Here is a 16,735-nt window from a genome sequence, read left to right as displayed (position 1 = left end):
GCAATCTTTTGTTACGTCTCCACAGTGGGTGTCGGTTGTAGGCCTTGGTGCGGCCCAAGTTGCAAACCATTTCTGATCATCTCTTCTCGGCCAAATGGCTCAAGATCAAGCGTAGTGTCTGTTCTTATTAGTTTAATATCTGATACGTCCCCTATTTGGGGACCATATATTAAATGGATTTTTGGAACAGGGAGCTGGAAATGGAGCTTGCTTTGTCACACGGAACCTTCACGGGGATGGAGGGTGTGGTTATGCAGATTCAAAACGCGTTGCGCACAGCTTGAACACATGCACACCGCAGAACTGTCATCGACAGATCATCCAGAGTTTCTGGAAATGTCTTCCCTGCGGCAATCTTTTGCTACTTCTCCACAGTGGGTGTCGGTTGTAGGCCTTGGTGCGGCCCAAGTGGCAAACCATTTCTGATCATCTCTTCTCGGCCAAATGGCTCAAGATCAAGCGTAGTGTCTGTTCTTATTAGTTTAATATCTGATACGTCCCCTATTTGGGGACCATATATTAAATGGATTTTTGGAACAGGGAGCTGGAAATGGAGCTTGCTTTGTCACACGGAACCTTCACGGGGATGGAGGGTGTGGTTATGCAGATTCAAAACGCGTTGCGCACAGCTTGAACACATGCACACCGCAGAACTGTCACCGATAGAGCATCCAGAGTTTCTGGAAAAGTCTTCCCTGCGGCAATCTTTTGCTACATCTCCACAGTGGGTGTCGATTGTAGGCCTTGGTGCGGCCCAAGTGGCAAACCATTTCTGATCATCTCTTATCGGCCAAATGGCTCAAGATCAAGCGTAGTGTCTGTTCTTATTAGTTTAATATCTGATACGTCCCCTATTTGGGGACCATATATTAAATGGATTTTTGGAACAGGGAGCTGGAAATGGAGCTTGCTTTGTCACACGGAACCTTCACGGGGATGGAGGGTGTGGTTATGCAGATTCAAAACGCGTTGCGCACAGCTTGAACACATGCACACCGCAGAACTGTCATCGACAGATCATCCAGAGTTTCTGGAAATGTCTTCCCTGCGGCAATCTTTTGCTACATCTCCACAGTGGGTGTCGGTTGTAGGCCTTGGTGCGGCCCAAGTGGCAAACCATTTCTGATCATCTCTTCTCGGCCAAATGGCTCAAGATCAAGCGTAGTGTCTGTTCTTATTAGTTTAATATCTGATACATCCCCTATTTGGGGACCATATATTAAATGGATTTTTGGAACAGGGAGCTGGAAATGGAGCTTGCTTTGTCACACGGAACCTTCACGGGGATGGAGGGTGTGGTTATGCAGATTCAAAACGCGTTGCGCACAGCTTGAACACATGCACACCGCAGAACTGTCATCGACAGATCATCCAGAGTTTCTGGAAATATCTTCCCTGCGGCAATCTTTTGCTACGTCTCCACAGTGGGTGTCGGTTGTAGGCCTTGGTGCGGCCCAAGTGGCAAACCATTTCTGATCATCTCTTCTCGGCCAAATGGCTCAAGATCAAGCGTAGTGTCTGTTCTTATTAGTTTAATATCTGATACATCCCCTATTTGGGGACCATATATTAAATGGATTTTTGGAACAGGGAGCTGGAAATGGAGCTTGCTTTGTCACACGGAACCTTCACGGGGATGGAGGGTGTGGTTATGCAGATTCAAAACGCGTTGCGCACAGCTTGAACACATGCACACCGCAGAACTGTCATCGATAGAGCATCCAGAGTTTCTGGAAATGTCTTCCCTGCGGCAATCTTTTGCTACGTCTCCACAGTGGGTGTCGGTTATAGACCTTGGTGCGGCCCAAGTGGCAAACCATTTCTGATCATCTCTTCTCGGCCAAATGGCTCAAGATCAAGCGTAGTGTCTGTTCTTATTAGTTTAATATCTGATACATCCCCTATTTGGGGACCATATATTAAATGGATTTTTGGAACAGGGAGATGGAAATGGAGCTTGCTTTGTCACACGGAACCTTCACGGGGATGGAGGGTGTGGTTATGCAGATTCAAAACGCGTTGCGCACAGCTTGAACACATGCACACCGCAGAACTGTCATCGATAGAGCATCCAGAGTTTCTGGAAAAGTCTTCCCTGCGGCAATCTTTTGCTACATCTCCACAGTGGGTGTCGGTTGTAGGCCTTGGTGCGGCCCAAGTGGCAAACCATTTCTGATCATCTCTTATCGGCCAAATGGCTCAAGATCAAGCGTAGTGTCTGTTCTTATTAGTTTAATATCTGATACGTCCCCTATTTGGGGACAATATATTAAATGGATTTTTGGAACAGGGAGCTGGAAATGGAGCTTGCTTTGTCACACGGAACCTTCACGGGGATGGAGGGTGTGGTTATGCAGATTCAAAACGCGTTGCGCACAGCTTGAACACATGCACACCACAGAACAGTCATCGACAGAGCATCCAGAGTTTCTGGAAATGTCTTCCATGCGGCAATCTTTTGCTATGTCTCCACAGTGGGTGTCGGTTGTAGGCCTTGGTGCGGCCCAAGTGGCAAACCATTTCTGATCATCTCTTCTCGGCCAATTGGCTCAAGATCAAGCGTAGTGTCTGTTCTTATTAGTTTAATATCTGATACGTCCCCTATTTGGGGAGCATATATTAAATGGATTTTTGGAACAGGGAGCTGGAAATGGAGCTTGCTTTGTCGCACGGAACCTTCACGGGGATGGAGGGTGTGGTTATGCAGATTCAAAACGCGTTGCGCACAGCTTGAACTCATGCACACCGCAGAACTGTCATCGACAGAGCATCCAGAGTTTCTGGAAATGTCTTCCATGCGGCAATCTTTTGTTACGTCTCCACAGTGGGTGTCGGTTGTAGGCCTTGGTGCGGCCCAAGTTGCAAACCATTTCTGATCATCTCTTCTCGGCCAAATGGCTCAAGATCAAGCGTAGTGTCTGTTCTTATTAGTTTAATATCTGATACGTCCCCTATTTGGGGACCATATATTAAATGGATTTTTGGAACAGGGAGCTGGAAATGGAGCTTGCTTTGTCACACGGAACCTTCACGGGGATGGAGGGTGTGGTTATGCAGATTCAAAACGCGTTGCGCACAGCTTGAACACATGCACACCGCAGAACTGTCATCGACAGATCATCCAGAGTTTCTGGAAATGTCTTCCCTGCGGCAATCTTTTGCTACATCTCCACAGTGGGTGTCGGTTGTAGGCCTTGGTGCGGCCCAAGTGGCAAACCATTTCTGATCATCTCTTCTCGGCCAAATGGCTCAAGATCAAGCGTAGTGTCTGTTCTTATTAGTTTAATATCTGATACATCCCCTATTTGGGGACCATATATTAAATGGATTTTTGGAACAGGGAGCTGGAAATGGAGCTTGCTTTGTCACACGGAACCTTCACGGGGATGGAGGGTGTGGTTATGCAGATTCAAAACGCGTTGCGCACAGCTTGAACACATGCACACCGCAGAACTGTCATCGACAGATCATCCAGAGTTTCTGGAAATATCTTCCCTGCGGCAATCTTTTGCTACGTCTCCACAGTGGGTGTCGGTTGTAGGCCTTGGTGCGGCCCAAGTGGCAAACCATTTCTGATCATCTCTTCTCGGCCAAATGGCTCAAGATCAAGCGTAGTGTCTGTTCTTATTAGTTTAATATCTGATACATCCCCTATTTGGGGACCATATATTAAATGGATTTTTGGAACAGGGAGCTGGAAATGGAGCTTGCTTTGTCACACGGAACCTTCACGGGGATGGAGGGTGTGGTTATGCAGATTCAAAACGCGTTGCGCACAGCTTGAACACATGCACACCGCAGAACTGTCATCGATAGAGCATCCAGAGTTTCTGGAAATGTCTTCCCTGCGGCAATCTTTTGCTACGTCTCCACAGTGGGTGTCGGTTATAGACCTTGGTGCGGCCCAAGTGGCAAACCATTTCTGATCATCTCTTCTCGGCCAAATGGCTCAAGATCAAGCGTAGTGTCTGTTCTTATTAGTTTAATATCTGATACATCCCCTATTTGGGGACCATATATTAAATGGATTTTTGGAACAGGGAGATGGAAATGGAGCTTGCTTTGTCACACGGAACCTTCACGGGGATGGAGGGTGTGGTTATGCAGATTCAAAACGCGTTGCGCACAGCTTGAACACATGCACACCGCAGAACTGTCATCGATAGAGCATCCAGAGTTTCTGGAAAAGTCTTCCCTGCGGCAATCTTTTGCTACATCTCCACAGTGGGTGTCGGTTGTAGGCCTTGGTGCGGCCCAAGTGGCAAACCATTTCTGATCATCTCTTATCGGCCAAATGGCTCAAGATCAAGCGTAGTGTCTGTTCTTATTAGTTTAATATCTGATACGTCCCCTATTTGGGGACAATATATTAAATGGATTTTTGGAACAGGGAGCTGGAAATGGAGCTTGCTTTGTCACACGGAACCTTCACGGGGATGGAGGGTGTGGTTATGCAGATTCAAAACGCGTTGCGCACAGCTTGAACACATGCACACCACAGAACAGTCATCGACAGAGCATCCAGAGTTTCTGGAAATGTCTTCCATGCGGCAATCTTTTGCTATGTCTCCACAGTGGGTGTCGGTTGTAGGCCTTGGTGCGGCCCAAGTGGCAAACCATTTCTGATCATCTCTTCTCGGCCAATTGGCTCAAGATCAAGCGTAGTGTCTGTTCTTATTAGTTTAATATCTGATACGTCCCCTATTTGGGGAGCATATATTAAATGGATTTTTGGAACAGGGAGCTGGAAATGGAGCTTGCTTTGTCGCACGGAACCTTCACGGGGATGGAGGGTGTGGTTATGCAGATTCAAAACGCGTTGCGCACAGCTTGAACTCATGCACACCGCAGAACTGTCATCGACAGAGCATCCAGAGTTTCTGGAAATGTCTTCCATGCGGCAATCTTTTGTTACGTCTCCACAGTGGGTGTCGGTTGTAGGCCTTGGTGCGGCCCAAGTTGCAAACCATTTCTGATCATCTCTTCTCGGCCAAATGGCTCAAGATCAAGCGTAGTGTCTGTTCTTATTAGTTTAATATCTGATACGTCCCCTATTTGGGGACCATATATTAAATGGATTTTTGGAACAGGGAGCTGGAAATGGAGCTTGCTTTGTCACACGGAACCTTCACGGGGATGGAGGGTGTGGTTATGCAGATTCAAAACGCGTTGCGCACAGCTTGAACACATGCACACCGCAGAACTGTCATCGACAGATCATCCAGAGTTTCTGGAAATGTCTTCCCTGCGGCAATCTTTTGCTACTTCTCCACAGTGGGTGTCGGTTGTAGGCCTTGGTGCGGCCCAAGTGGCAAACCATTTCTGATCATCTCTTCTCGGCCAAATGGCTCAAGATCAAGCGTAGTGTCTGTTCTTATTAGTTTAATATCTGATACGTCCCCTATTTGGGGACCATATATTAAATGGATTTTTGGAACAGGGAGCTGGAAATGGAGCTTGCTTTGTCACACGGAACCTTCACGGGGATGGAGGGTGTGGTTATGCAGATTCAAAACGCGTTGCGCACAGCTTGAACACATGCACACCGCAGAACTGTCACCGATAGAGCATCCAGAGTTTCTGGAAAAGTCTTCCCTGCGGCAATCTTTTGCTACATCTCCACAGTGGGTGTCGATTGTAGGCCTTGGTGCGGCCCAAGTGGCAAACCGTTTCTGATCATCTCTTATCGGCCAAATGGCTCAAGATCAAGCGTAGTGTCTGTTCTTATTAGTTTAATATCTGATACGTCCCCTATTTGGGGACCATATATTAAATGGATTTTTGGAACAGGGAGCTGGAAATGGAGCTTGCTTTGTCACACGGAACCTTCACGGGGATGGAGGGTGTGGTTATGCAGATTCAAAACGCGTTGCGCACAGCTTGAACACATGCACACCGCAGAACTGTCATCGACAGATCATCCAGAGTTTCTGGAAATATCTTCCCTGCGGCAATCTTTTGCTACGTCTCCACAGTGGGTGTCGGTTGTAGGCCTTGGTGCGGCCCAAGTGGCAAACCATTTCTGATCATCTCTTCTCGGCCAAATGGCTCAAGATCAAGCGTAGTGTCTGTTCTTATTAGTTTAATATCTGATACATCCCCTATTTGGGGACCGAATATTAAATGGATTTTTGGAACAGGGAGCTGGAAATGGAGCTTGCTTTGTCACACGGAACCTTCACGGGGATGGAGGGTGTGGTTATGCAGATTCAAAACGCGTTGCACACAGCTTGAACACATGCACACCGCAGAACTGTCATCGATAGAGCATCCAGAGTTTCTGGAAATGTCTTCCCTGCGGCAATCTTTTGCTACGTCTCCACAGTGGGTGTCGGTTATAGACCTTGGTGCGGCCCAAGTGGCAAACCATTTCTGATCATCTCTTCTCGGCCAAATGGCTCAAGATCAAGCGTAGTGTCTGTTCTTATTAGTTTAATATCTGATACATCCCCTATTTGGGGACCATATATTAAATGGATTTTTGGAACAGGGAGATGGAAATGGAGCTTGCTTTGTCACACGGAACCTTCACGGGGATGGAGGGTGTGGTTATGCAGATTCAAAACGCGTTGCGCACAGCTTGAACACATGCACACCGCAGAACTGTCATCGACAGATCATCCAGAGTTTCTGGAAATGTCTTCCCTGCGGCAATCTTTTGCTACGTCTCCACAGTGGGTGACGGTTGTAGGCCTTGGTGCGGCCCAAGTGGCAAACCATTTCTGATCATCTCTTCTTGGCCACATAGCTCAAGATCAAGCGTAGTGTCTGTTCTTATTAGTTTAATATCTGATACGTCCCCTATTTGGGGACCATATATTAAATGGATTTTTGGAACAGGGAGCTGGAAATGGAGCTTGCTTTGTCACACGGAACCTTCACGGGGATGGAGGGTGTGGTTATGCAGATTCAAAACGCGTTGCGCACAGCTTGAACACATGCACACCGCAGAACTGTCATCGACAGATCATCCAGAGTTTCTGGAAATGTCTTCCCTGCGGCAATCTTTTGCTACATCTCCACAGTGGGTGTCGGTTGTAGGCCTTGGTGCAGCCCAAGTGGAAAACCATTTCTGATCATCTCTTCTCGGCCAAATGGCTCAAGATCAAGCGTAGTGTCTGTTCTTATTAGTTTAATATCTGATACATCCCCTATTTGGGGACCATATATTAAATGGATTTTTGGAACAGGGAGCTGGAAATGGAGCTTGCTTTGTCACACGGAACCTTCACGGGGATGGAGGGTGTGGTTATGCAGATTCAAAACGCGTTGCGCACAGCTTGAACACATGCACACCGCAGAACTGTCATCGACAGATCATCCAGAGTTTCTGGAAATATCTTCCCTGCGGCAATCTTTTGCTACGTCTCCACAGTGGGTGTCGGTTGTAGGCCTTGGTGCGGCCCAAGTGGCAAACCATTTCTGATCATCTCTTCTCGGCCAAATGGCTCAAGATCAAGCGTAGTGTCTGTTCTTATTAGTTTAATATCTGATACGTCCCCTATTTGGGGACCATATATTAAATGGATTTTTGGAACAGGGAGCTGGAAATGGAGCTTGCTTTGTCACACGGAACCTTCACGGGGATGGAGGGTGTGGTTATGCAGATTCAAAACGCGTTGCGCACAGCTTGAACACATGCACACCACAGAACAGTCATCGACAGAGCATCCAGAGTTTCTGGAAATGTCTTCCATGCGGCAATCTTTTGCTATGTCTCCACAGTGGGTGTCGGTTGTAGGCCTTGGTGCGGCCCAAGTGGCAAACCATTTCTGATCATCTCTTCTCGGCCAATTGGCTCAAGATCAAGCGTAGTGTCTGTTCTTATTAGTTTAATATCTGATACGTCCCCTATTTGGGGACCATATATTAAATGGATTTTTGGAACAGGGAGCTGGAAATGGAGCTTGCTTTGTCGCACGGAACCTTCACGGGGATGGAGGGTGTGGTTATGTAGATTCAAAACGCGTTGCGCACAGCTTGAACTCATGCACACCGCAGAACTGTCATCGACAGAGCATCCAGAGTTTCTGGAAATGTCTTCCATGCGGCAATCTTTTGTTACGTCTCCACAGTGGGTGTCGGTTGTAGGCCTTGGTGCGGCCCAAGTTGCAAACCATTTCTGATCATCTCTTCTCGGCCAAATGGCTCAAGATCAAGCGTAGTGTCTGTTCTTATTAGTTTAATATCTGATACGTCCCCTATTTGGGGACCATATATTAAATGGATTTTTGGAACAGGGAGCTGGAAATGGAGCTTGCTTTGTCACACGGAACCTTCACGGGGATGGAGGGTGTGGTTATGCAGATTCAAAACGCGTTGCGCACAGCTTGAACACATGCACACCGCAGAACTGTCATCGACAGATCATCCAGAGTTTCTGGAAATGTCTTCCCTGCGGCAATCTTTTGCTACTTCTCCACAGTGGGTGTCGGTTGTAGGCCTTGGTGCGGCCCAAGTGGCAAACCATTTCTGATCATCTCTTCTCGGCCAAATGGCTCAAGATCAAGCGTAGTGTCTGTTCTTATTAGTTTAATATCTGATACGTCCCCTATTTGGGGACCATATATTAAATGGATTTTTGGAACAGGGAGCTGGAAATGGAGCTTGCTTTGTCACACGGAACCTTCATGGGGATGGAGGGTGTGGTTATGCAGATTCAAAACGCGTTGCGCACAGCTTGAACACATGCACACCGCAGAACTGTCACCGATAGAGCATCCAGAGTTTCTGGAAAAGTCTTCCCTGCGGCAATCTTTTGCTACATCTCCACAGTGGGTGTCGATTGTAGGCCTTGGTGCGGCCCAAGTGGCAAACCATTTCTGATCATCTCTTATCGGCCAAATGGCTCAAGATCAAGCGTAGTGTCTGTTCTTATTAGTTTAATATCTGATACGTCCCCTATTTGGGGACCATATATTAAATGGATTTTTGGAACAGGGAGCTGGAAATGGAGCTTGCTTTGTCACACGGAACCTTCACGGGGATGGAGGGTGTGGTTATGCAGATTCAAAACGCGTTGCGCACAGCTTGAACACATGCACACCGCAGAACTGTCATCGACAGATCATCCAGAGTTTCTGGAAATGTCTTCCCTGCGGCAATCTTTTGCTACATCTCCACAGTGGGTGTCGGTTGTAGGCCTTGGTGCGGCCCAAGTGGCAAACCATTTCTGATCATCTCTTCTCGGCCAAATGGCTCAAGATCAAGCGTAGTGTCTGTTCTTATTAGTTTAATATCTGATACATCCCCTATTTGGGGACCATATATTAAATGGATTTTTGGAACAGGGAGCTGGAAATGGAGCTTGCTTTGTCACACGGAACCTTCACGGGGATGGAGGGTGTGGTTATGCAGATTCAAAATGCGTTGCGCACAGCTTGAACACATGCACACCGCAGAACTGTCATCGACAGATCATCCAGAGTTTCTGGAAATATCTTCCCTGCGGCAATCTTTTGCTACGTCTCCACAGTGGGTGTCGGTTGTAGGCCTTGGTGCGGCCCAAGTGGCAAACCATTTCTGATCATCTCTTCTCGGCCAAATGGCTCAAGATCAAGCGTAGTGTCTGTTCTTATTAGTTTAATATCTGATACATCCCCTATTTGGGGACCATATATTAAATGGATTTTTGGAACAGGGAGCTGGAAATGGAGCTTGCTTTGTCACACGGAACCTTCACGGGGATGGAGGGTGTGGTTATGCAGATTCAAAACGCGTTGCGCACAGCTTGAACACATGCACACCGCAGAACTGTCATCGATAGAGCATCCAGAGTTTCTGGAAATGTCTTCCCTGCGGCAATCTTTTGCTACGTCTCCACAGTGGGTGTCGGTTATAGACCTTGGTGCGGCCCAAGTGGCAAACCATTTCTGATCATCTCTTCTCGGCCAAATGGCTCAAGATCAAGCGTAGTGTCTGTTCTTATTAGTTTAATATCTGATACATCCCCTATTTGGGGACCATATATTAAATGGATTTTTGGAACAGGGAGATGGAAATGGAGCTTGCTTTGTCACACGGAACCTTCACGGGGATGGAGGGTGTGGTTATGCAGATTCAAAACGCGTTGCGCACAGCTTGAACACATGCACACCGCAGAACTGTCATCGACAGATCATCCAGAGTTTCTGGAAATGTCTTCCCTGCGGCAATCTTTTGCTACGTCTCCACAGTGGGTGTCGGTTGTAGGCCTTGGTGCGGCCCAAGTGGCAAACCATTTCTGATCATCTCTTCTTGGCCACATAGCTCAAGATCAAGCGTAGTGTCTGTTCTTATTAGTTTAATATCTGATACGTCCCCTATTTGGGGACCATATATTAAATGGATTTTTGGAACAGGGAGCTGGAAATGGAGCTTGCTTTGTCACACGGAACCTTCACGGGGATGGAGGGTGTGGTTATGCAGATTCAAAACGCGTTGCGCACAGCTTGAACACATGCACACCGCAGAACTGTCATCGACAGAGCATCCAGAGTTTCTGGAAATGTCTTCCCTGCGGCAATCTTTTGCTACATCTCCACAGTGGGTGTCGGTTGTAGGCCTTGGTGCGGCCCAAGTGGCAAACCATTTCTGATCATCTCTTCTCGGCCAAATGGCTCAAGATCAAGCGTAGTGTCTGTTCTGATTAGTTTAATATCTGATACATCCCCTATTTGGGGACCATATATTAAATGGATTTTTGGAACAGGGAGCTGGAAATGGAGCTTGCTTTGTCACACGGAACCTTCACGGGGATGGAGGGTGTGGTTATGCAGATTCAAAACGCGTTGCGCACAGCTTGAACACATGCACACCGCAGAACTGTCATCGACAGATCATCCAGAGTTTCTGGAAATGTCTTCCCTGCGGCAATCTTTTGCTACATCTCCACAGTGGGTGTCGGTTGTAGGCCTTGGTGCAGCCCAAGTGGAAAACCATTTCTGATCATCTCTTCTCGGCCAAATGGCTCAAGATCAAGCGTAGTGTCTGTTCTTATTAGTTTAATATCTGATACATCCCCTATTTGGGGACCATATATTAAATGGATTTTTGGAACAGGGAGCTGGAAATGGAGCTTGCTTTGTCACACGGAACCTTCACGGGGATGGAGGGTGTGGTTATGCAGATTCAAAACGCGTTGCGCACAGCTTGAACACATGCACACCGCAGAACTGTCATCGACAGATCATCCAGAGTTTCTGGAAATATCTTCCCTGCGGCAATCTTTTGCTACGTCTCCACAGTGGGTGTCGGTTGTAGGCCTTGGTGCGGCCCAAGTGGCAAACCATTTCTGATCATCTCTTCTCGGCCAAATGGCTCAAGATCAAGCGTAGTGTCTGTTCTTATTAGTTTAATATCTGATACATCCCCTATTTGGGGACCATATATTAAATGGATTTTTGGAACAGGGAGCTGGAAATGGAGCTTGCTTTGTCACACGGAACCTTCACGGGGATGGAGGGTGTGGTTATGCAGATTCAAAACGCGTTGCGCACAGCTTGAACACATGCACACCACAGAACAGTCATCGACAGAGCATCCAGAGTTTCTGGAAATGTCTTCCATGCGGCAATCTTTTGCTATGTCTCCACAGTGGGTGTCGGTTGTAGGCCTTGGTGCGGCCCAAGTGGCAAACCATTTCTGATCATCTCTTCTCGGCCAATTGGCTCAAGATCAAGCGTAGTGTCTGTTCTTATTAGTTTAATATCTGATACGTCCCCTATTTGGGGACCATATATTAAATGGATTTTTGGAACAGGGAGCTGGAAATGGAGCTTGCTTTGTCGCACGGAACCTTCACGGGGATGGAGGGTGTGGTTATGTAGATTCAAAACGCGTTGCGCACAGCTTGAACTCATGCACACCGCAGAACTGTCATCGACAGAGCATCCAGAGTTTCTGGAAATGTCTTCCATGCGGCAATCTTTTGTTACGTCTCCACAGTGGGTGTCGGTTGTAGGCCTTGGTGCGGCCCAAGTTGCAAACCATTTCTGATCATCTCTTCTCGGCCAAATGGCTCAAGATCAAGCGTAGTGTCTGTTCTTATTAGTTTAATATCTGATACGTCCCCTATTTGGGGACCATATATTAAATGGATTTTTGGAACAGGGAGCTGGAAATGGAGCTTGCTTTGTCACACGGAACCTTCACGGGGATGGAGGGTGTGGTTATGCAGATTCAAAACGCGTTGCGCACAGCTTGAACACATGCACACCGCAGAACTGTCATCGACAGATCATCCAGAGTTTCTGGAAATGTCTTCCCTGCGGCAATCTTTTGCTACTTCTCCACAGTGGGTGTCGGTTGTAGGCCTTGGTGCGGCCCAAGTGGCAAACCATTTCTGATCATCTCTTCTCGGCCAAATGGCTCAAGATCAAGCGTAGTGTCTGTTCTTATTAGTTTAATATCTGATACGTCCCCTATTTGGGGACCATATATTAAATGGATTTTTGGGACAGGGAGCTGGAAATGGAGCTTGCTTTGTCACACGGAACCTTCACGGGGATGGAGGGTGTGGTTATGCAGATTCAAAACGCGTCGCGCACAGCTTGAACACATGCACACCGCAGAACTGTCACCGATAGAGCATCCAGAGTTTCTGGAAATGTCTTCCATGCGGCAATCTTTTGTTACGTCTCCACAGTGGGTGTCGGTTGTAGGCCTTGGTGCGGCCCAAGTGGCAATCCATTTCTGATCATCTCTTCTCGGCCAAATGGCTCAAGATCAAGCGTAGTGTCTGTTCTTATTAGTTTAATATCTGATACGTCCCCTATTTGGGGACCATATATTAAATGGATTTTTGGAACAGGGAGCTGGAAATGGAGCTTGCTTTGTCGCACGGAACCTTCACGGGGATGGAGGGTGTGGTTATGTAGATTCAAAACGCGTTGCGCACAGCTTGAACTCATGCACACCGCAGAACTGTCATCGACAGAGCATCCAGAGTTTCTGGAAATGTCTTCCATGCGGCAATCTTTTGTTACGTCTCCACAGTGGATGTCGGTTGTAGGCCTTGGTGCGGCCCAAGTTGCAAACCATTTCTGATCATCTCTTCTCGGCCAAATGGCTCAAGATCAAGCGTAGTGTCTGTTCTTATTAGTTTAATATCTGATACGTCCCCTATTTGGGGACCATATATTAAATGGATTTTTGGAACAGGGAGCTGGAAATGGAGCTTGCTTTGTCACACGGAACCTTCACGGGGATGGAGGGTGTGGTTATGCAGATTCAAAACGCGTTGCGCACAGCTTGAACACATGCACACCGCAGAACTGTCATCGACAGATCATCCAGAGTTTCTGGAAATGTCTTCCCTGCGGCAATCTTTTGCTACTTCTCCACAGTGGGTGTCGGTTGTAGGCCTTGGTGCGGCCCAAGTGGCAAACCATTTCTGATCATCTCTTCTCGGCCAAATGGCTCAAGATCAAGCGTAGTGTCTGTTCTTATTAGTTTAATATCTGATACGTCCCCTATTTGGGGACCATATATTAAATGGATTTTTGGAACAGGGAGCTGGAAATGGAGCTTGCTTTGTCACACGGAACCTTCACGGGGATGGAGGGTGTGGTTATGCAGATTCAAAACGCGTTGCGCACAGCTTGAACACATGCACACCGCAGAACTGTCACCGATAGAGCATCCAGAGTTTCTGGAAAAGTCTTCCCTGCGGCAATCTTTTGCTACATCTCCACAGTGGGTGTCGATTGTAGGCCTTGGTGCGGCCCAAGTGGCAAACCATTTCTGATCATCTCTTATCGGCCAAATGGCTCAAGATCAAGCGTAGTGTCTGTTCTTATTAGTTTAATATCTGATACGTCCCCTATTTGGGGACCATATATTAAATGGATTTTTGGAACAGGGAGCTGGAAATGGAGCTTGCTTTGTCACACGGAACCTTCACGGGGATGGAGGGTGTGGTTATGCAGATTCAAAACGCGTTGCGCACAGCTTGAACACATGCACACCGCAGAACTGTCATCGACAGATCATCCAGAGTTTCTGGAAATGTCTTCCCTGCGGCAATCTTTTGCTACATCTCCACAGTGGGTGTCGGTTGTAGGCCTTGGTGCGGCCCAAGTGGCAAACCATTTCTGATCATCTCTTCTCGGCCAAATGGCTCAAGATCAAGCGTAGTGTCTGTTCTTATTAGTTTAATATCTGATACATCCCCTATTTGGGGACCATATATTAAATGGATTTTTGGAACAGGGAGCTGGAAATGGAGCTTGCTTTGTCACACGGAACCTTCACGGGGATGGAGGGTGTGGTTATGCAGATTCAAAACGCGTTGCGCACAGCTTGAACACATGCACACCGCAGAACTGTCATCGACAGATCATCCAGAGTTTCTGGAAATGTCTTCCCTGCGGCAATCTTTTGCTACATCTCCACAGTGGGTGTCGGTTGTAGGCCTTGGTGCAGCCCAAGTGGAAAACCATTTCTGATCATCTCTTCTCGGCCAAATGGCTCAAGATCAAGCGTAGTGTCTGTTCTTATTAGTTTAATATCTGATACATCCCCTATTTGGGGACCATATATTAAATGGATTTTTGGAACAGGGAGCTGGAAATGGAGCTTGCTTTGTCACACGGAACCTTCACGGGGATGGAGGGTGTGGTTATGCAGATTCAAAACGCGTTGCGCACAGCTTGAACACATGCACACCGCAGAACTGTCATCGACAGATCATCCAGAGTTTCTGGAAATATCTTCCCTGCGGCAATCTTTTGCTACGTCTCCACAGTGGGTGTCGGTTGTAGGCCTTGGTGCGGCCCAAGTGGCAAACCATTTCTGATCATCTCTTCTCGGCCAAATGGCTCAAGATCAAGCGTAGTGTCTGTTCTTATTAGTTTAATATCTGATACGTCCCCTATTTGGGGACCATATATTAAATGGATTTTTGGAACAGGGAGCTGGAAATGGAGCTTGCTTTGTCACACGGAACCTTCACGGGGATGGAGGGTGTGGTTATGCAGATTCAAAACGCGTTGCGCACAGCTTGAACACATGCACACCACAGAACAGTCATCGACAGAGCATCCAGAGTTTCTGGAAATGTCTTCCATGCGGCAATCTTTTGCTATGTCTCCACAGTGGGTGTCGGTTGTAGGCCTTGGTGCGGCCCAAGTGGCAAACCATTTCTGATCATCTCTTCTCGGCCAATTGGCTCAAGATCAAGCGTAGTGTCTGTTCTTATTAGTTTAATATCTGATACGTCCCCTATTTGGGGACCATATATTAAATGGATTTTTGGAACAGGGAGCTGGAAATGGAGCTTGCTTTGTCGCACGGAACCTTCACGGGGATGGAGGGTGTGGTTATGTAGATTCAAAACGCGTTGCGCACAGCTTGAACTCATGCACACCGCAGAACTGTCATCGACAGAGCATCCAGAGTTTCTGGAAATGTCTTCCATGCGGCAATCTTTTGTTACGTCTCCACAGTGGGTGTCGGTTGTAGGCCTTGGTGCGGCCCAAGTTGCAAACCATTTCTGATCATCTCTTCTCGGCCAAATGGCTCAAGATCAAGCGTAGTGTCTGTTCTTATTAGTTTAATATCTGATACGTCCCCTATTTGGGGACCATATATTAAATGGATTTTTGGAACAGGGAGCTGGAAATGGAGCTTGCTTTGTCACACGGAACCTTCACGGGGATGGAGGGTGTGGTTATGCAGATTCAAAACGCGTTGCGCACAGCTTGAACACATGCACACCGCAGAACTGTCATCGACAGATCATCCAGAGTTTCTGGAAATGTCTTCCCTGCGGCAATCTTTTGCTACTTCTCCACAGTGGGTGTCGGTTGTAGGCCTTGGTGCGGCCCAAGTGGCAAACCATTTCTGATCATCTCTTCTCGGCCAAATGGCTCAAGATCAAGCGTAGTGTCTGTTCTTATTAGTTTAATATCTGATACGTCCCCTATTTGGGGACCATATATTAAATGGATTTTTGGAACAGGGAGCTGGAAATGGAGCTTGCTTTGTCACACGGAACCTTCACGGGGATGGAGGGTGTGGTTATGCAGATTCAAAACGCGTCGCGCACAGCTTGAACACATGCACACCGCAGAACTGTCACCGATAGAGCATCCAGAGTTTCTGGAAATGTCTTCCATGCGGCAATCTTTTGTTACGTCTCCACAGTGGGTGTCGGTTGTAGGCCTTGGTGCGGCCCAAGTGGCAATCCATTTCTGATCATCTCTTCTCGGCCAAATGGCTCAAGATCAAGCGTAGTGTCTGTTCTTATTAGTTTAATATCTGATACGTCCCCTATTTGGGGACCATATATTAAATGGATTTTTGGAACAGGGAGCTGGAAATGGAGCTTGCTTTGTCGCACGGAACCTTCACGGGGATGGAGGGTGTGGTTATGTAGATTCAAAACGCGTTGCGCACAGCTTGAACTCATGCACACCGCAGAACTGTCATCGACAGAGCATCCAGAGTTTCTGGAAATGTCTTCCATGCGGCAATCTTTTGTTACGTCTCCACAGTGGATGTCGGTTGTAGGCCTTGGTGCGGCCCAAGTTGCAAACCATTTCTGATCATCTCTTCTCGGCCAAATGGCTCAAGATCAAGCGTAGTGTCTGTTCTTATTAGTTTAATATCTGATACGTCCCCTATTTGGGGACCATATATTAAATGGATTTTTGGAACAGGGAGCTGGAAATGGAGCTTGCTTTGTCACACGGAACCTTCACGGGGATGGAGGGTGTGGTTATGCAGATTCAAAACGCGTTGCGCACAGCTTGAA

General features: G+C 47.4%; 48 pseudogenes; all 48 read left to right on the top strand.

Moving 5' to 3' along the window:
* The first annotated feature begins 78 nt into the window (after nt 1–78).
* Nucleotides 79–252, top strand: LOC143795327 (U2 spliceosomal RNA; annotated as a pseudogene).
* Nucleotides 253–428: 176 nt separating this feature from the next.
* LOC143795326 (U2 spliceosomal RNA) lies at nt 429–602 on the top strand (annotated as a pseudogene).
* A 176-nt stretch (nt 603–778) lies between these two features.
* On the top strand, nt 779–952 carry LOC143797095 (U2 spliceosomal RNA; annotated as a pseudogene).
* A 176-nt stretch (nt 953–1,128) lies between these two features.
* On the top strand, nt 1,129–1,302 carry LOC143796378 (U2 spliceosomal RNA; annotated as a pseudogene).
* A 176-nt stretch (nt 1,303–1,478) lies between these two features.
* Nucleotides 1,479–1,652, top strand: LOC143796377 (U2 spliceosomal RNA; annotated as a pseudogene).
* Nucleotides 1,653–1,828: 176 nt separating this feature from the next.
* LOC143796127 (U2 spliceosomal RNA) lies at nt 1,829–2,002 on the top strand (annotated as a pseudogene).
* A 176-nt stretch (nt 2,003–2,178) lies between these two features.
* Nucleotides 2,179–2,352, top strand: LOC143796942 (U2 spliceosomal RNA; annotated as a pseudogene).
* Nucleotides 2,353–2,528: 176 nt separating this feature from the next.
* LOC143795573 (U2 spliceosomal RNA) lies at nt 2,529–2,702 on the top strand (annotated as a pseudogene).
* A 176-nt stretch (nt 2,703–2,878) lies between these two features.
* LOC143795325 (U2 spliceosomal RNA) lies at nt 2,879–3,052 on the top strand (annotated as a pseudogene).
* Nucleotides 3,053–3,228: 176 nt separating this feature from the next.
* On the top strand, nt 3,229–3,402 carry LOC143796376 (U2 spliceosomal RNA; annotated as a pseudogene).
* A 176-nt stretch (nt 3,403–3,578) lies between these two features.
* LOC143796375 (U2 spliceosomal RNA) lies at nt 3,579–3,752 on the top strand (annotated as a pseudogene).
* Nucleotides 3,753–3,928: 176 nt separating this feature from the next.
* On the top strand, nt 3,929–4,102 carry LOC143796126 (U2 spliceosomal RNA; annotated as a pseudogene).
* A 176-nt stretch (nt 4,103–4,278) lies between these two features.
* LOC143796941 (U2 spliceosomal RNA) lies at nt 4,279–4,452 on the top strand (annotated as a pseudogene).
* Nucleotides 4,453–4,628: 176 nt separating this feature from the next.
* On the top strand, nt 4,629–4,802 carry LOC143795572 (U2 spliceosomal RNA; annotated as a pseudogene).
* Nucleotides 4,803–4,978: 176 nt separating this feature from the next.
* LOC143795324 (U2 spliceosomal RNA) lies at nt 4,979–5,152 on the top strand (annotated as a pseudogene).
* Nucleotides 5,153–5,328: 176 nt separating this feature from the next.
* LOC143795323 (U2 spliceosomal RNA) lies at nt 5,329–5,502 on the top strand (annotated as a pseudogene).
* Nucleotides 5,503–5,678: 176 nt separating this feature from the next.
* Nucleotides 5,679–5,852, top strand: LOC143797094 (U2 spliceosomal RNA; annotated as a pseudogene).
* A 176-nt stretch (nt 5,853–6,028) lies between these two features.
* On the top strand, nt 6,029–6,202 carry LOC143796620 (U2 spliceosomal RNA; annotated as a pseudogene).
* A 176-nt stretch (nt 6,203–6,378) lies between these two features.
* LOC143796125 (U2 spliceosomal RNA) lies at nt 6,379–6,552 on the top strand (annotated as a pseudogene).
* Nucleotides 6,553–6,728: 176 nt separating this feature from the next.
* Nucleotides 6,729–6,902, top strand: LOC143796834 (U2 spliceosomal RNA; annotated as a pseudogene).
* A 176-nt stretch (nt 6,903–7,078) lies between these two features.
* On the top strand, nt 7,079–7,252 carry LOC143796374 (U2 spliceosomal RNA; annotated as a pseudogene).
* A 176-nt stretch (nt 7,253–7,428) lies between these two features.
* LOC143795322 (U2 spliceosomal RNA) lies at nt 7,429–7,602 on the top strand (annotated as a pseudogene).
* Nucleotides 7,603–7,778: 176 nt separating this feature from the next.
* Nucleotides 7,779–7,952, top strand: LOC143794116 (U2 spliceosomal RNA; annotated as a pseudogene).
* Nucleotides 7,953–8,128: 176 nt separating this feature from the next.
* On the top strand, nt 8,129–8,302 carry LOC143795321 (U2 spliceosomal RNA; annotated as a pseudogene).
* Nucleotides 8,303–8,478: 176 nt separating this feature from the next.
* LOC143794679 (U2 spliceosomal RNA) lies at nt 8,479–8,652 on the top strand (annotated as a pseudogene).
* A 176-nt stretch (nt 8,653–8,828) lies between these two features.
* On the top strand, nt 8,829–9,002 carry LOC143797093 (U2 spliceosomal RNA; annotated as a pseudogene).
* A 176-nt stretch (nt 9,003–9,178) lies between these two features.
* On the top strand, nt 9,179–9,352 carry LOC143796373 (U2 spliceosomal RNA; annotated as a pseudogene).
* A 176-nt stretch (nt 9,353–9,528) lies between these two features.
* On the top strand, nt 9,529–9,702 carry LOC143796372 (U2 spliceosomal RNA; annotated as a pseudogene).
* A 176-nt stretch (nt 9,703–9,878) lies between these two features.
* LOC143796124 (U2 spliceosomal RNA) lies at nt 9,879–10,052 on the top strand (annotated as a pseudogene).
* Nucleotides 10,053–10,228: 176 nt separating this feature from the next.
* LOC143796832 (U2 spliceosomal RNA) lies at nt 10,229–10,402 on the top strand (annotated as a pseudogene).
* A 176-nt stretch (nt 10,403–10,578) lies between these two features.
* LOC143797234 (U2 spliceosomal RNA) lies at nt 10,579–10,752 on the top strand (annotated as a pseudogene).
* A 176-nt stretch (nt 10,753–10,928) lies between these two features.
* Nucleotides 10,929–11,102, top strand: LOC143796370 (U2 spliceosomal RNA; annotated as a pseudogene).
* Nucleotides 11,103–11,278: 176 nt separating this feature from the next.
* Nucleotides 11,279–11,452, top strand: LOC143796369 (U2 spliceosomal RNA; annotated as a pseudogene).
* Nucleotides 11,453–11,628: 176 nt separating this feature from the next.
* LOC143794115 (U2 spliceosomal RNA) lies at nt 11,629–11,802 on the top strand (annotated as a pseudogene).
* A 176-nt stretch (nt 11,803–11,978) lies between these two features.
* On the top strand, nt 11,979–12,152 carry LOC143795319 (U2 spliceosomal RNA; annotated as a pseudogene).
* Nucleotides 12,153–12,328: 176 nt separating this feature from the next.
* On the top strand, nt 12,329–12,502 carry LOC143796030 (U2 spliceosomal RNA; annotated as a pseudogene).
* A 176-nt stretch (nt 12,503–12,678) lies between these two features.
* Nucleotides 12,679–12,852, top strand: LOC143794443 (U2 spliceosomal RNA; annotated as a pseudogene).
* Nucleotides 12,853–13,028: 176 nt separating this feature from the next.
* LOC143795318 (U2 spliceosomal RNA) lies at nt 13,029–13,202 on the top strand (annotated as a pseudogene).
* Nucleotides 13,203–13,378: 176 nt separating this feature from the next.
* Nucleotides 13,379–13,552, top strand: LOC143795317 (U2 spliceosomal RNA; annotated as a pseudogene).
* A 176-nt stretch (nt 13,553–13,728) lies between these two features.
* LOC143797092 (U2 spliceosomal RNA) lies at nt 13,729–13,902 on the top strand (annotated as a pseudogene).
* Nucleotides 13,903–14,078: 176 nt separating this feature from the next.
* On the top strand, nt 14,079–14,252 carry LOC143796368 (U2 spliceosomal RNA; annotated as a pseudogene).
* A 176-nt stretch (nt 14,253–14,428) lies between these two features.
* On the top strand, nt 14,429–14,602 carry LOC143796367 (U2 spliceosomal RNA; annotated as a pseudogene).
* A 176-nt stretch (nt 14,603–14,778) lies between these two features.
* LOC143795316 (U2 spliceosomal RNA) lies at nt 14,779–14,952 on the top strand (annotated as a pseudogene).
* Nucleotides 14,953–15,128: 176 nt separating this feature from the next.
* LOC143794114 (U2 spliceosomal RNA) lies at nt 15,129–15,302 on the top strand (annotated as a pseudogene).
* A 176-nt stretch (nt 15,303–15,478) lies between these two features.
* Nucleotides 15,479–15,652, top strand: LOC143795315 (U2 spliceosomal RNA; annotated as a pseudogene).
* Nucleotides 15,653–15,828: 176 nt separating this feature from the next.
* On the top strand, nt 15,829–16,002 carry LOC143795314 (U2 spliceosomal RNA; annotated as a pseudogene).
* A 176-nt stretch (nt 16,003–16,178) lies between these two features.
* LOC143794442 (U2 spliceosomal RNA) lies at nt 16,179–16,352 on the top strand (annotated as a pseudogene).
* Nucleotides 16,353–16,528: 176 nt separating this feature from the next.
* On the top strand, nt 16,529–16,702 carry LOC143795313 (U2 spliceosomal RNA; annotated as a pseudogene).
* Nucleotides 16,703–16,735: the final 33 nt, after the last annotated feature.

This window comes from Ranitomeya variabilis, chromosome 1 (genome assembly GCF_051348905.1).
Source record: "Ranitomeya variabilis isolate aRanVar5 chromosome 1, aRanVar5.hap1, whole genome shotgun sequence".
NCBI lineage: Eukaryota > Metazoa > Chordata > Amphibia > Anura > Dendrobatidae > Ranitomeya > Ranitomeya variabilis.
The sequence above is the reverse complement of the archived record's forward strand: the minus strand, read 5'-3'. Positions and strand labels throughout refer to the sequence as shown.